This window comes from Mustela nigripes, chromosome 6, assembly GCF_022355385.1.
Source record: "Mustela nigripes isolate SB6536 chromosome 6, MUSNIG.SB6536, whole genome shotgun sequence".
In the NCBI taxonomy this organism is placed as follows: domain Eukaryota; kingdom Metazoa; phylum Chordata; class Mammalia; order Carnivora; family Mustelidae; genus Mustela; species Mustela nigripes.
This window is the reverse complement of record NC_081562.1, coordinates 52858245-52875980: the sequence shown is the minus strand read 5'-3', so window position 1 is coordinate 52875980 and position 17736 is coordinate 52858245. Positions and strand designations below refer to the sequence as shown.

The following is a 17736-nucleotide window of genomic DNA, read 5'->3' as shown; positions in this document are numbered from 1 at the left end:
TCTACAACCCATTACCTTAAAAAAAAAAAAAAAGTATATGGGAAAAAGGATAGATGTAGGAGAGTCTAAACATATATAAGAAATTTCTAAAATATCTGCCTTATTACATTGAAGATGTGGAAAGTCTAAGCTACCACAGGAATAAATAAACATGAGTATATCTTAGGTTAAAGCAACAATCATAAAACAAAACAGAATGTATATATTTTAAATCAGATGAATAAAAATTTCAGTAATTACAATAACCATAAATGCATTAAACTTAAAAATAAAATGAGAGGAACTATTAAACTACTGATTAAAAAAGAGAAAAATCTAGCAATGTTTTGTCTACACTTAAAGAAAAAGTTTGAAAAAAGAACATTTGAAATGAGATATAGCTTGAGATGAGATAAAGCAATAAATATGAACCAAAGAAAAGCTCCCCCAGGTAGCAATCTTATATCTACCAAAATTAAATTTGAGGAAAAATAAATCATAAGGGACTGTGAGGGACATTATATATTTTAAAAGAAATACAAAGCAGAAAGATACGTCCATTGTCAATATAGAGTCATTAAAAGTACACAAACAGAAGTGGAAATAAATTGCAATGCAAAATAAATATTAACTGACAGGGGCTGCAGAGGGGGAAAAAAACAAGAATATCAAACACTTGTACAGTGAAATGAATAAGCTCAAATTACATGTATGCAGGGGAGAAGGATACTAGTGCATGAATGAACAAAAAGACCACTGGTAGGAAATTAAGAGTTCAGATATGGACCTATATGAGACTTTAACAGACCATCTAAGTAGCACCACAAATCAAAGGGGTTTAAAAAGATTGTTAGTAGAAGGGACTAGGAAAATTAAAGTTAAGAAAAAAACCACAAAACTTGGATCTGTAAAGAAAACTACATGCAAAGTTAGAATACAGAGAGTTTGCTGATACACTTATAACAGGTCAAACTATAAAATTAACAGAAGAGTCAAATTTGCGCTGGGAAAAAAATATCTTAAAGCAAACTGCAAAAGCATAAATCACAAGGAAAAGAAGTTGAAGTTTATCAGTGCAACATTAAGAAATAAAGGATAGTATGGACAGTTATAGATGAGAAAATGAAAGAAAATGTCTATAATGTCTAAAACTGATGAGGAATTGTATCTAGGTTTATACAAAAAAATATTCAGGAAATCAACAAGACTAAGATAGTAACTATAATCTTAAAAAATGAGAAAAGAAAATGAACGAGCAATTTACAAACTAAAGGCATACTAAAAAAAAAAAAAAAAAAAAAAAACCCTGAAGTCATTGGTAGTGACATAGATACAAATTGAAACAATGATACAATATCACTTCACGCCTTTTTGTTTGGCAAAATGTAAAGACCAGCTGCCCTTAGAAATGTGAGGATATGAAAATCCTCCTGCACTATTTGGTGGAATCATAGTGTGTTACAGCCATCCTGGGAGAGTAACATGCCTCAGATCCAGCAAGCCCACCTCTGTGTATATGCCCTCCAAAGAGTTTTGTCGAAGTGTCCAATGAAACATGTTAAAAAGATATTTATCAAGGCATTATTTGTGGTATCAGGAAGGTGGTATCAGTGATCCTATCACTGGGAGAGTGGACACAAAATTTGGTTGATGATGACCTAGCAGTGTGATACTATAACAAAATCCAACTGGTTCAATATACACAAAATAACATGGATGAATCTCTTATAAGGAGCTGTCCACCAGGAGCTTTGCTGTAAAAGTAAAAGAAAGTTCATTCTAATTAAAATATGAATTTTATCCTCTGGAAATGCCTCAGAGCCTGTCAGAGCGTTAGACTTGAGGGTAATGCAATCACTGAGAGCAATGACCTTTTTCCAGGAAGCTCTGCCCAACCCTGAGCTCCATTTGGAAGCCTTGGGAATGGAGCTTGTTTGCAAAAAACAGCCATGTAAAGCTTGGTAAATTTAAGACGTCTCAGGGACCCAGCTGAAGGTGGGGAGTTGGGCACAATACAGTGGCTGAGATTTGTCCCTCACTATGGAGAAAGGCAGACTTCCTCATTCATGTTTCATGCTACTTCTCCTTGCCCTGCTTTCCACCAGTGCTTCAGACCCTGAAAGAACCCAAGTCTCGCTTGAAGTCCCCTCCTCCCTTGTCTGCACCTTATCTCTGTCTCCTCTTTGTATCTTTGCCTTGACTTTCCCATTAAACGCCACCCTTCCATTTCTTAAGATACCTTGCAATCATAAGAGATGAATCGTGTTTTTTCTTTCACTTTTTTCTATATATTTTTTCTATTGGGTCATCATAATCATAAATAGAATAAGTGGTCCCTAGAAGGCATGATTTGACTAGAAGACACTGAAACCTCAGATCCCACCTTCACAGACTCGTCCTTTAGGATGGAAAGCATTCACTATAAAAATAGTTACAGTACATAGTGGAGTACAGTTTAATTCACATTGTAGATCATACATGTAGAAGTAGAGCTCCTTTGTTTTTTGATAACTTACTGAGTCTTTAGCAAGAGACCCCAGTAACCGGCCAGTCCGGTAGGGAGGCAGGGAGTAATTAAAAACTATTCAGTTGTAAAGTTGGTGAAATCCAATAATAGTAAGACTTCTTTTCTACCTCTCCTCAGTATCTCCCCAAGACAGGATCTAGAAGGTCGTGATCTCCATTCCCTCCTGGTGGAGAAAAAAACTCAGAATCTTTGGTCTGAGAGTTCTTGGTCTTCCTTGGCCACTGTTAATCTGGCTTCTCACCCACCACCCTTCATCATCTGAATCTTCAGCCATCTGGTTTGTCTCAGCTGGGCGCCTTGACCCATAGTCCCAGAAGACCTCTCTGACTGACTCTTATTCACCTCAGCTCTTTTTTATCTTATAGAGCCTCCAACTTGCATCCTGCCTTCAATCCTGTGACTATTCCAATACAACCTGTATTACAGAGTTACCTTTCACCTTTGTAGTTCAGACTCCTACCCACTGTGCCCTCCTGCCTTGAATGGAGCTACATCCTATATTGATACAGGCAGCAGTCCAGAGTCCTAAACGTGCAGAGGGATCAAAGGATCCTTTCCTCTTTGTGTTCGCTTAATCCACTTAAATACAATTGGCCCTCTTCAGGCCTGAGTGCAGGAAGCAGAAGTCAGAACTCAACCAACTTACTCTCCCCCTTCTTCAAATTTCTTCAGTGCACAATTTCCCAGTAATCAGTAGGGATACATTTTTCTGCCATCATTCCTCTACCTCATGTACAGCTGTGGATGGTAACACCTCCCACTGCATTCCACCCACAGCGCATATGGAAATATGTGGGGGCTGTCAGATTTCTTAGTAAAGGCTGAATGGATGAAGCAAGTAGCATTTATTGGGGCTGGAAATGTTAAGCAGTCTGTTTTCAGTCCACCACAACATAAGGCCATTCTGCCTACTGAAAACTTATTACTTTACATCACATCCAACATTTGATAAAGACCAACAAACGTCACAGCCTAGCTGTCATGAACAGAAGAGGTATTTTCTCACTATGCAGAAAACATCCCATATACCTCCAGCATTATTAGCCCTCAATGCAATTAATGAGAAATATTGCCCGGAAGACCCAGTAACTGTACTTCTTTGCCTTCAGAGAAATGGAGGTAGCAGCGGAACATGAAAAAGAGAAAACTAAAGGTCACCTGTTTAATATTTGCAAAATTTAGTCACTCCTACAAAGACAAATATTTAAAATGCAAACATCCATGGTTAAGTAATATTTCAATAGTTTAATTGCTCACTTACAGATGAAACCTTGGGCAAATTACTCAACTTGATGGATTCCAATCTCAATATCTATTAAATGATACTAACCAAACCTTTACGAAATAGCTGTTTAAAATACCTAATATATGTGGAATTAATTTTTAAATTATGACATCAATTAGGCTTATAACTAATAAGAATAAAAATAGTCTATCAAATAAAATTATAATACACTGATGCCTTCTTTCCTATGAAGATCAAAGAAATAGAAGGGAAAAAAGTATAGATCGGAAGGTTTAAAAAATGATAATTTTTATCACTTACTTTATTTTTGGAAGAGTAGATGATTCAGATAAAAAAAAATCCAGATATCAGAAAGGGATTAAATGAAAGGCACTATCTGAATTATTATGGATACCTTATTTTTTTTCAAGATTTTTATTTATTTATTTGACAGACAGAAATCACATGTAGACAGAAAGGCAGGTGGGGGAGGGGGAGGGAGAAGGCTCCCTGCTGAGCAGAGAGCCCGATGTGGGGCTTGATCCCACGACCCTGGGATCATGACTGGAGCCAAAGGCAGAGGCTTTAACCCACTGAGCCACCCACACACCCCTATGGGTAGGTTATTTAACTGCTCTGAGCTTCTCTGCTTTATAACAAAACCTTGGGATTTATGCAATTCAAAAATCTGAGGTTTTAATTTCTGAAGAATGGATCTAAAGTTACATGGTATATAGTTTTGCTAAGGAATAACTTAAAATACATACAACATGATGATTGGGCTAGAGCAGACCACTTGGAGAAAGAGAGAACCAAACTTGACTTCCAAATTCTGCAAGTAAACTGTCTCTGTTACTCTCTTCTCCTGGTCTCATACCTATTAACTTTGAAAAGTAATAAAATAGTTTCCATGTGTCAGATTGTCTGGTTTGGTTTTGTTTTTTAAGTGTTAAGAGTCCATGTTGGAAGTAGAAGGGAAAGGATAGTAAAAAAATTTAAGAAAATAATAGCTCTCATTTGCTTAATTGTAAATTAACTCTATACATAAATGTCTTAAACCTGCAGCTATTGAATCATTAAAGTTTTGAGGAGTCACATTTTATGTATGGTTTACTGATTTAGTGAGTAGGCAGGGATTTTATCTTACTGTTGTATATTCAGATTTGGGGACTGGCAAGTTTTAGCTGTCATGAACATGAAGAATATGATATATGTATCATATAAGATTGCTAGGAGGATTTATACAGATACTGCTTAACACAATTCCTTCCAAGTAGGAAATACGTAGGAAACACACATTCTCTTTCAGCTCATAGGGATTCAGAGTATGGAGAGATTATACTGAGCTGACTAGTTCAGGAAAGTTTTTGTGTCAAAGGTGGCGCTTGGGATAATTCCCAAAGAATGGGTAGAATTGTGCCTGGAAATATGCAGGGACAAGGATGTGGGGGGAAATAGGATATGGGAGAATAAAACAGATAAAGGAAACTTATCAACAAAGTCAAGAGAGTAAACTCACAAGAACACCTGGCTGGATCAGCTGGTAGAGCATGCAACTCTTGATCTTAGGGTTATAAGTTCGAGTCCCACATTTGGTGTAGAGATTACTTAAAAATAAAATTTTAAAGAAAAGAATGAAAAAGAAAGAAGATTTCCCATACCTCTGAGTAATTACATTCAATGATTAGAACTAAAATACTGCAATATAACACATTTTATATGAACTTTTTTTTTTGGTAAGTAAAGATAATTTATAAGCATATAAGCATAAGCATATATTTGACATAAGCATATATTTTTGAACCTGGAAGTATTAATATTGATATATTAATATTGATTATCTCAAGAGGGTGAGAATGAAGAATGTTAATCTAATGCACTGTGTACTTGTATGTGCTTACACATTATTGACAGAAATAAAAATTTGTTGATAAAAAAATTACTGATTTGGGGGCACCTGGGTGGCTCAATGGGTTAAGCTTCTACCTTCAGCCCAGGTCATGATCTTTGGGTCCTGGGATCAAGTCCTGCGTCAGGCTCTCTTCTCAGCAGGGAGCCTACTTCCTCTCTCTCTCTCTCTCTCTCTCTCTCTGCCTGCCTCTCTGCCTACTTGTGATCTCTGCCTGTCAAATAAATAAATAAATCTTTTCAAAATAAATAAATATTTATTTATTTATTTGACACAGAGAGATCACAAGTAGGCAGAGAAGCAGGCAGAGAGAGAGAGAGGAGGAAGCAGGCTCCTTGCTGAACAGAGAGCCCAATTCTGGGCTCGATCCCAGGACCCTGGAATCATGACCTGAGCTGAAGGCAGAGGCTTAACCCACTGACCACCCAGGCTCCACTAACTTAACCCCTTTTAAGACATGTATATTGTCTCCAGAAACTCAAGAGACATCACCTACCTTGTAGTGCATATGAATTCAGATCAATGTTGCTACTAAGCTCTTTAAAAACTATTTGAAATACTGAAACAGCACTGGAGAATTTCTGAAAATTGAAGAATAAAGAAGCTACCTGGAATCACGCCAAAAACTAATTACATTTTAGGGGACTAGTTGAGCTACCTGTAATCAGCAACTCAAGGCTTTCTATTAACTCACTGACTATGAATTACCTGCCTGACTCCCTGCCTACTTGTGATCTCTTTGTGTCAAATAAATAAATAAATAATTTTTTTTTAAAATTACAGATTTTGGCTAAGGCATATCTGAGGAACCATAGAGAAACAGGAACTATATTATGTTTTCAGTTTTGCTGTTATAAAGAAAATTATTTTACAGTATAGATATGAGTTATTTTATGTAATGGATATATGTTTACTGAAATTTTTCAGTTGAATTTATATAAATTCAGTCGTGGTGTTCATGTATCAGTGATGTTTATTTAGGCAAATTTTAATGTAAATCCTTTTTTTAACATATAATGTATTATTTGTTTCAGAGGTACAGATCTGTGATTCATCAGTCTTACACAATACACTAGATTTAGAGCATATTTTAATCTGTTAGTAGAAACTGTATCCCAAAATTTTAAAGAAATAAAAACATATATATATATATATATACATATATATATATATATGAAATAAGGTTAAACACAATGAAGAGATAGAATATGACTATAAAAATGAAAGTTTAAAAAGGTATTGATAAGACGTTGGTTAAAATAGGAAAGAGGAAAAATTTTTTTAAAATTAGGAAAAGAAAAAATAAAGAAAATTTTTAAAAGTTAACTTTGGAAGACTAAAGAATCATGGGGGAAAAGCCATGAATTCTATGTGCTGTATCCCCTAGCTCTGGAGTTCCTCAATTCTCATTGATAGGTAAACTTGGTCTCAGCTGTATGTTCTTGCTAATCTTCTGGGGGAGGGACCTGTTGCTGTGAATCTCAAATGTCTTTGCCGGAGGCAGAATTGCAATGCCCTTGCCAGGGGCCAGGCTAACTAATCTGCTTGGGTTTACTCTCAGGAGCTTTTGTTCCCTGAACACTTCTGTACTGCTTTGGAGGACGAGAATGAAGACCACAGCCTCCCAGTCTCCGGCCTGGAGGAGCCAAGAGATTGGGGCCACACTCCTCAGTACGCCCTCAGAGAAAAGCAGTCAATCCCTACCATTTCCCTGGTCTCCAGCAGCACCCCAAGCTCATGAGGCCTGTGACCGAGGGTTTCTGTCTCTGGCGCATGGCTCCATTTGGAGTCTCCAAACCCAGTGGATTCCTGTAGTGTGCTCCCACGCCACTCCTTCCAGAGGAGGAAAGAGGGGGTCTCCCCAGATCTGCCTCCTGTGGGGCCCCTGCTTGAAGAAGTATATACATTTCTCCACTGTGCCTCGGATCATAATTTAAGGTAACCTCGAGCTGAAAGCTCACTCCTCAGCTCCATCTCTGTAACCGGCTTCCCCACTCTGACGCCTGGGAGCTCTGTCTGGTCTTTCTGTGACCTCCTAAGTCCTGAGACCACACTGTCCCAGCCAGGGTTCCACTCCACCCCACCCCCCACCCCGCTTAGCTACTGGAGCAATGCCCCTCCGTGGACTAGACTTCTGAAAGTTCTGACCCTGTGCTCCACCTCTCCACCAGACCCAGCTGATGGAGGCTCCCTCCCCCTCCTGCAGTCTCTCTTTCCATATATCACCCAAACTCACTTCTCTGCACGTCCTACCTTCCAGAGTAGTCACTTTTCTGTTCATAGAATTGTTACTATTCTTTTCTTTGATCGCCTGTTAAGTTTGTAGATGTTCAGAATGCTTTGATAACTATCTAGCTGAATTCTTGGGACCAGACGAAATTTAGGTCTCCTTTTCCTCCGCCACATCTTTTTATGCATTGAATAATCACCAGTAATTCATTATATATGTGTACTTTTATGGCTATATATTCAGGAATTCAGATATTAATGCTCTATAACACAAAGAATGCCTATAAAACTGTAACATCCTTGAAGGAACTTTCAGCAGACTGGGTGGGTAAAGCACTACTCAGGAGTAAAAAATATAATTCTTACACCAGGCAGTGATAGAATGTTCATCTTAATGCTTTTAGTCCATTGACATTTGCTATAGAACCAAATGTAGCAAGACATATATATTGTTAGGAAAAACACATTTATGGTTGAAAATGCTTGCTATCCTGCATTTTTCTCTGATATCAGCCCTCTTCTCTACCCAGGCAGTATGTGGTCCTGGGCCCCTCCCTGCTCCACACTGCGACCCCTGAGAAAGGCTATCTGATCAAGGCAGTGTCTGTAAGTGCTTCCTTGGAGTCCATTGGGGGCAACCAGAGCCTCTTCACTGACCTGGTGGTGGAGAAGGACTTATATCACTGCATCTCCTTCATCTCCTTCACTTGAGTACTATCTGCCTGTCCTTGTTTGATACAGCATATTGAGTCATGGAGAGGGGAAATGGTGCTGAATCCCAAAGAATGACTTTAATGTTAGTGAGGACTTCATAAAGTACTAAAGAGAGTGGGTTTTCAGCTACTAAGGACAAAGTATGGATCTTCCACCAACTTAGGAAAGAAATATTTTTTATGTGTGAAAATCCAATTTAAGTTCTAAAAAAAGAATCCTATTAGCCATAGAAAACATATGACTTGGTCTGAGAGATTTTTGAGCTTTGATATATAACCATCTCTTTAAGGCCAGAGTAGGACAGTGCCTAGAAAAAGATTATACAAAAATCTCAAGGTAGGACAGCATGTAGCAGAATGTTTCCCCTGTGGTGAGATGTTAGACATCTTTGTCTTCTGAATGTATAAATGGTGCGAGATAGTCAAAGCAAACATTCAGTACCTCTTTGAAGTTGCCCAGATTGCGATACTCAGCTATCATATTCTCCCACGTTTTTACAGAGAGACTTCTTTCCATTCCTCCACGACGTATATACTCTGTTAATAGGAGAATTATTTAAGAATGAGAGTTCCTGGTAAGCTGTATGGAGATTTGGGTCCCACTGATGTGTGCTCTCACTGATCTATTTCCCCTATATCTTATATTATTATCTTCAAGCATTTCTAGAGAAATATTTATACTTAGCAATTTGTGAGGCTGAGAGAGAGACAGAAAACAGTCATGGATTAAGGATTGGGAGGGAAAAGATTGTGTGGTTCCTCAGCAGTGTTCTTTGTTCCGTAGCTCCCAAGGATCTCATCCTCTTCAGAGGTCGCATTCCTCACTGTCCAGATAAAGGGACCAACACAAGACTTTAGGAAGAGGAACACAGTGCTGGTAAAGAATGCTCAAAGTCTGGTCTTTGTCCAGACAGACAAACCCATATATAAACCAGCACATACAAGTATGTCAGGAAATTCCTCTATTTCTCTTAGTCAGGGGGCAGTGCTGAGAAGGGGAGGACTCCCCTCAGCAGGTTTTGTAGAGTAAACTGCTTTATCATGTCTGAATCTTATCAGGGAATTTCTTTTTCAGTAAAATTCCATATTGTCTCTGTGGATGAGACTTTTCACCCCCCTGAATGAACTGGTAAGTATCTCGAGAGTTATGGCTTTGGTGGACGGTTGGGTGGGAGTAGCCCCCCAAGTGGGAGCAGGGAGGTCCCGTAACAGCAAGAAGACAAAAAAACATTCCTTTTGGAACCTGGGCTCCAGCCACACCACAGATCTAGAGCCTTATGGAAGGCCTAACTGAAGGGTGAGAGATGAGGAAGATATTTCTCTTACACAGTAATTAATCATTTGACAATAGCTAGATTTATTGCTGTGAACACAATACATTAAACATAATGAAGAGACACAATAAAGAAGTTAGGCACTATCCATAGCCATACTCTCAAGGAGTTTATGATTAATTAAAGTGTGAAGAGTCTCATTGATTCTGAATATATCTCTCCATCTATATGTATAGACAATATTGTAATATGGTAATAAATACATATATGTATATTATATTTTTTTCTATAATATGTATTAATACATAATGTAGCATAGATATCATATAGAATATATATATACAAAGATTTCATTTTTGCTAACTGGGTGTCCCTTCTTCTAACTAGCTTTCAACAAGGCAAAGAAACAAAGCTACTTTAAAAACACTGAAAAAATAAAATAAAATAAACACAGTTTTTAAATTAGAAAAAATACGCTTGGTTAACTCTTAACCAAATCATTCTGAGAACTCTATTCCTATTTGGTCTTAATAATAACATATCACTCTATTAATATCCACTTCCTAATTAATGCAACTAAACAGTATAGTCATATTCTTTATCTCAGTACCTAATTACTAGTAAATAATATTAATAAATTAGTAAATATTAAGAAAACTTATTCACCAATAATATTTTTTAAGGAAATGGCAACACAATGATTGTTGTGGAAATATTTACTCTTAGAACTATTTACTGGTTTCCCTAAGTAATTCTAGTTCTCTAATGTTTCAGGTTAAACTTTATCATATCTTACTACAGATACTATTTTTCCTAAGTAAGCTATTGAATCATGAGTCTGATATCACAGCCTTTGGTGAAATTCTAACACATTGCTTCTTTCCTTTTTTCAAATAGATTCCACTGGTATACCTTGAAGTAAACAACAGAGTCTCATATAAAGAAATCAACATATTTAAAGTTAGAAGTTCTGATATTCCTTACAGACAAATTACTATTTTAAAAAATCCCTTCAGATCTAAAATTTCCTACTCCTAAATGTCAGGTTTATTCTATTTTATCTTTCTTCTGTGTTTATCTCCTCTGAAGGCAAGGCCAGTTACCAACCCCATTTGTCATTTGTTTGGTTCAAGGACTATCATGGCTACATAATTACTCCCCTTGCTCCTTGTTTATCTCTAGGACCCAAAAAGAAATTGAATTGGACAATAGCAGAGTCTCAGATTGGAGAGTGGCCTCCAACAGCTGGCCTTTCCTCTCTTGTCTGAGCCCATTCAGGGTTCTTACAAGGTGGTGGTACAGAAGGAATCAGGTGAAGGGATAAAGCACCCCTTCACTGTAGAAGAATTTGGTATGCATTCTGAAAAATGAAAAAGATATAACTTTTTGTTTCATACCATGCACTCACTTAGACTTTCTGAATGTCCCATAGGTATGTTGAACTTGGATTAGAATCAACTTGAGCGGTTTGTAAAGACATCATAATTCTGTGCACCAGAAACTCACAAGAGCTTGAATTTCAGTAGCAAGTTATACTTTGCTGAGTATCAAAATTCTTATTTCAGTGGAGCCAACATCCCTTGATAGTGTCGTTGAGATCTGTGATCATAAAGTCGTTTAAATTTTGCATGAATTGTTAAAATTTATCATCTTAAAGCTGGCACTTGAAAAATGGATCTAGTATTTCAGGGTATTATATTGGGAAAAGTTATAGACATGAAATATTTGTATTTCCATTAAATGTTCACCGTCTCCCTATTTCCATTATCTCTACCAACAGTGCTTCCCAAGTTTGAGGTCAAAGTTCAGGTGCCAAAGAAAATCAGTATCCTGGATGAAAAAGTGAACATATCAGAATGTAAGATGTGAGTTAAATTGCTTTTGTCTGAAATTTCATATTTTGCCTCAATTTTGAGTCATTATATATATAATTATAAGTTAACTTTCTGCAGAATTTAAAAATTAAAAGTTTATTTCAATGACTTATTCCAACTGCTTATTACTAAATTTTTCAAATAAACAAAGGAATAGAGGACCCCCATAATCATGGTTTTAACAATTGACATCATTCTATATTTGCTACATTTTTTTTGCTTTAATATTTCAGGATAAATTACAAAGATCATGACATTGTGCCCTAGATGCAGTACTATGTACCTCTAAAAATTACTGACATTTTTCCCTGCATAGTTATGATGCCATTATGACACTTTACAACATTAAAAGTATTTTTCCAGTACTAAATCTTATTTTACAATCAAGTTCCCTCAATCTTTCTAAAAATGCTGTTTACTCATTGCTTTCCGTTATTATGACTCAAGTGTACCCTTTTGTTCCAACTCTCTGCAATGGAAATTTTCAACTGAATGCAAAAGTTAACAAAATAGTAAAATGAAAATCCATGTACCCATCAACTATGATAAAAATTATGAAATTTTGACAATTTTGTTCCATTTATTCTCCCCCCTTCCAATTTTTTTCTCCAATACTTTTTTTTAACAAGCCATGGGAATCTGTAAATATATTAAAGCTTTGAAAGTCCTTAACCTCAGGGTGCCTGTGTGGCTCAGTCTGTTAAGCTTCTGTCTTCAGCTCAGGTTATGATTCCAGAGACCTGGGACTGAGCCCTGCATCAGGCTTCCTGCTCATAGAGAGCCTGCTTCGCCCTCTCCCTCTGTCTGCTGCTCTACCTACTTGTATTTTCTCTCTCTCTCTGTCAAAAAATAAATAAGTAAAAACAAAAATCTTTAACCTCTTTTTCTCCCCATGATGTTAATTTATTGAAAAGCGTAGGTCATTTTGGTTTGCAAAAGCCCCACTTGCTGGATTTGCCTGATTGCTTCCTAATGGTATATTGAATTGATTAATTTCAATTTCTCCTCTGGCCAGTTTCAAGAGGATACCTGGAGTATTTTGCATAGATAGGTCATAGATCCTCTTGATGAAGTATAAGAACAGATTTTTAAAACCTGAAATAATCTGTTTTTAATTTTTTGAGAAACCTCCATGCTGTTTTTCATTTATACTGCACCATTTTACATTTCCATCAACAATGTGCATAATGACTAGTATCATAAAGTTTCTCCCTATATTTTTGACAGAAATTTTATAATTTCAGGTGTTATAGTTAAATCTTTAATCTATTTTGAGTCAATATTTGTGTATGGTGTAACATAAGGGTTTACTTTCATTCTTTTACATGTAGATATCCAGTTTTCCTGAGAATTTTGTTGACGATACTATCCTAGTCACTATGTATTTTTGGCACTTTCCAAAGACTAACAGAATATATATAAATAAATTTATTTCTGGGCTTTGATCCATTAAAAAAGTAAAAAGCTTTTCCTTTTTTTCTCAAGACTGTTTTGAGTTTTTAAGGTCTTTTGTTGTTCTGTATGAATTTTAAGATGTTTTTTTCTATTCCTGTAAAGAATGCCATTATGATTTTGATAGGGACTGCATTGAATCTGGAGATTGCCTTGGATAGTATGGCTATCTTAATATTGTCTTCCAATCCATGAACATAGGATGTCTTTCCATTTATTTATGACTACATTCTTTCATTGATGTTTTGTAGTTTTCAGTGTACAAGTCTTTCACCTTCTTGGTTAAGTGTATTACTAAATCTTTTATTATTTTTTCTGCTATTGTAAATAGGATTGCTCTCTTCATTTCTTTCTCATATAATCCATTGTTAGTGTACAGAAACACAGCTGGGTTTGCATGTTGATTTTGTATCCTGCAACTTTATGGGATTGGTTTATTAGTTCTAACAGTTTGTGTGTGTGTGTGATGGCATTAGAGGGGATTCTATATATTATATTATGTCCTCTGCAAATAGTGATAGTTTTACTTCTTTTCTGATTTGGATGACTTATTTTTTTGGTATGCTTTCTATTTTTTTATTTGAGTATAGTTGACACACAATGTGACATCGGTTTCATTTGTACAACAAATAAAACAATTTTATATATTATGCTGAGCTCAGTTCAAGTGTGGCTACCATCTGTCACCATATAACATGATTACAATGTTATTGAATATATTCCTTTTGCTGTACCTTTTACTCCCATGACTTATTCATTCCATAACTGGAAGCCTGTGTCTCCCATTTCCTTTCACCCATTTTGTCCATCCCCTCTAGCAATCATTAATTTGTTCTCTGTATGTATAAACCTGATTCTTCCTTTTGTTTGTTTATTCATTTTTTGTTTTCCAGATTCCATACATAAGTGAAATTATACAGTATCTGCTTCTCTGTTTATTTCATTTAACATAATACCCTCCAGTTTCAACCATGTTGTTGTAAATGGCAAGAACTCATCCTTTTTATTGTTGAGTCGTATCTTCTTTATCCATTCATCTATTTTTTTTTAAAGATTTTGTTTGTTTATTTATTTATTTGACAGACAGAGATCACAAGTAGGCAGAGAGGCAGGCAGAGAGAGAGCAGGAAGCAGGCTCCTTGCTGAGAAGAGAGCCAGATGCGGGACTCAATACCAGGACCCTGGGATCATGACCTGAGCCAAAGGCAGAGGCTTTAACCCACTGAGCCACCCAGGCGCCCCTCCATTCATCTATTGATGGACACTTGGGTTGCTTCCATACCTTGATTATTGTAAAAAATGTTGCAGTAAACATGGTGGTTCATATATCTTTTCAAGTTAGTATTTTCATTTTCTTTCAAATTAGTATTTTCATTTTCACTTTCATTTTCTTTCATTTTCATTTTCTAAATATCCAGTAGCAGGATTATTGGGTCATATGGTGATTACATTTTCAATTTTTTGGAAAACCTCCATAATTTTTCACAGCCACTGTACCAATCTACATTCCTACCAACAGTGTACAAAGATTCCTTTTTCTCCACCATCTTTGCTGACATGGGGTATAATATTCTAAATATGTCTCTTAAGTCCATGCAGTCTCTAAGGTTGTTCAGTCTGTTTCCTTATTGAATTTATGTCTGGATAGTCTATCTATTATGGACTATCTATTATAGTATCCTGTTATTATTGTATCATTGTCTGTTTCTCCTTTTTGTTCCATCAGTGTTTGTTCATATATTTAAGTGCTTTGATGCTAGGTGCATATATATTTATAATTGCTATGTCTTCTTGGTGAATTGATCCTTTTATCATTATATAATTTCCTCTTTGTCTTTTATGACAGTTCTTGACTTAAAGTCAATTTTGTGTGATATTAGTATAACCACTGCTGATCTTCTTTGGTACCATTTTTATGGAGTATCTTTTTTCTATCTCTTTGCTTTTGGTCTATATGTGTCTTTAAATCTAAAGTTCATCTCCTGTATATATCATATAGTTGGATCTTGTACTTTTAATCTATTCATCCCCTTTGTTTTTTATTGGATAATTTACATTTAAAGTAATTATTGATAGTGAAGAATTTACTAATGCTATTTTTGAATTTTTTTCTGTCTTGTAGGATTCTTTTCTTCTTTAACCTTTTGCAATTACAAATAACTCTTACATTTCATTTCAAGCTTGAGAATTAAAACTCATTTCCTACAAATCATCAGTAGCAGAAGAACCAGCCAGGGTAAAAGAAGACAAATAAACAAATACCCATCTGAATATTATATACTGGAAGCATCAAAGCATCTGGACCTCTGCCTCAATTCTGTCTTCAAGTCAAAACCAAGGAATTAATTGTTTAATTTAACAGCATCTTAGGAAGATATCTGTTATCTTAGAAAGGGGTTTCAGAATAAGTTGCTCTGATTACGTTTTTAATTTGAAGTGATATTTGAGGCATTTACAAATAGGAAAGAAAACTAATGCCCAAAGAAATCCAATTACTAATCATTCCATTTTTAATAAGAAAGAGAAAACTAATAGAAATATGGAGCACACACACACACACAATTTGTTTTTAATATAGCTCATGATTGTTAGGTTTTATCAGGGCTCTTTCTTCGTGTGTGTGTGTGTGTGTGTGTGTGTGTGTTTGTGTGCTATTATGATGTTGGGTTTGTTATTTCTATTATTTATTTGTTTATTTATGTTCTATTTATTATCTAAGTTTTCTCATTTGGTATAAACAACAAGTTTTTATTTTACAATGACAGAATAAAAAGAATGATAAAAAATAAATAGGCTAAAAGGAAGAAATTTTTTAAATCCTGAAGGAAAATTTACTGTATATTGCAGCAAAATTTCAAATGGTTTAATGAGGAGTACCTCTTGATAAAGAAATTTTCCAGGCATATTTCAGTTGATATGAGCCTAAAATGATAAAGAAGTATAAGTAACTATAGAGAGTAATTATTTGATCTGGGGTAGGTTGGTGGTGAAAAATATAGATACCTTTTTGCAGTTCCTGATGTATCTCTTATGTGACAGATATACCTACAAGAAACCTGTCCCAGGACTTGCAACTGTAATCATTGGCAGAAAATTATTTCATCCTGCTTATTGCCAAAAGCAAGAGTTCTGTGAGAAATTGAGTCAACAGTTTACTTTACAGTTTTCTCTCTAGGGGCTATCAGTGTTGACAATCACTGAGCTACCCCCATTTCACTCAGTGAAAAGAGGATATTGGAGTAAGCTTATCCCAAAATATTTTACACCAAAAAGGAAAAGTAATTACTCTTCCTGGTCAATAAAATTCTCATTTTGAAGACTAACCCTTTGAGATTATAAAGTAGATGTGAATATTAAATTCCTGAATGTTGGTTAACCTGGTTTTTTTTTTTTTTTAAGATTTTATTTATTTGACAGAGAAAGAGAGAGAGATCACAAGTAGGCAGAGAAGCAGGCAGAGAGGGGGGGAAGCGGGCTCCCCACCAAGAGGAGAGCCAGATGTGGGGCTCGATCCCAGGACCCTGAGATCATGACCCAGGCTGAAGGCAGAGCCACCCAGGCACCCCTGATTAACATGTTTAACCCAAAGAAGTTGTTTTGGCATCGGAAAGAAAATAGATTTAGTGACTATTGGTCTTTTTTTTTAGTTAACATATAATGTATTATTAACCCCAGGGGTACACATCTGTGAATCGCCAGGTTTACACACTTCACAGCAGTCACCATAGTACAACCCCCCCAATGTCCATAATCCAACCACCCTCTCCCTACCCCCTGAACCCCCAGCAACCCTCAGTTTGTTTTGTGAGATTAAGAGTCTCTGATGGTTTGTCTCCCTCCTGATTCCATCTTGTTTCATTTATTCTTTTCCTACCCCTTAAATCCCCCCATGTTGCTTCTCAGCGTCTTCATATCAGGGAAATCATATTGTCTTTCTCCGACTGACTTATCTCACTAAGCATAATACCCTCTATTTCCATCCACATTGTCGCAAATGACAAGATTTCATTTCTTTTGATGGCTGCATAGTATTCCACTGTATTTTTTTTACCACATCTTCTTTATCCTTTCATCTATTGATGGACATCTAGGTTCCTTCCATAGTTTGGCTATTGTGGACATTGCTGCTATAAACATTCGGGTGCATGTGCCCCTTGACTATTGATCTTAATCACTATGACTGTCTTTTATCATTTTTTTGAATTTTTAATTTTTTTAATAAACATATAATATATTTTTATCCCCCGGGGTACAGGTCTGTGAATTGCCAGGTTTACACACTTCACAGCACTCACCATAGCACATACCCTCCCGAATGTCCATAACCCCACCCCCCTTCTCCCAGCCGCCCTCCCCCCAGCAGCCCTCAGTTTGTTTTGTGAGATTAAGAGTCACTTATGGTTTGTCTCCCTCCCAATCTCATCTTGTTTCATTCATTCTTCTCCTACCCTCTTAAACCCCATGTTGCATCACCACTTCCTCATATCAGGGAGATCATATGATAGTTTTCTTTCTCCGCTTGACTTATTTCGCTAAGCATGATACGCTCTAGTT

General features: G+C 36.2%; 1 pseudogene; it reads left to right on the top strand.

Annotated features, from left to right (window-relative positions):
* Nucleotides 1-2052: 2052 nt before the first annotated feature.
* LOC132020275 (pregnancy zone protein-like) overlaps nt 2053-17736 on the top strand; it is a 60751-nt pseudogene continuing 45067 nt past the window's right edge.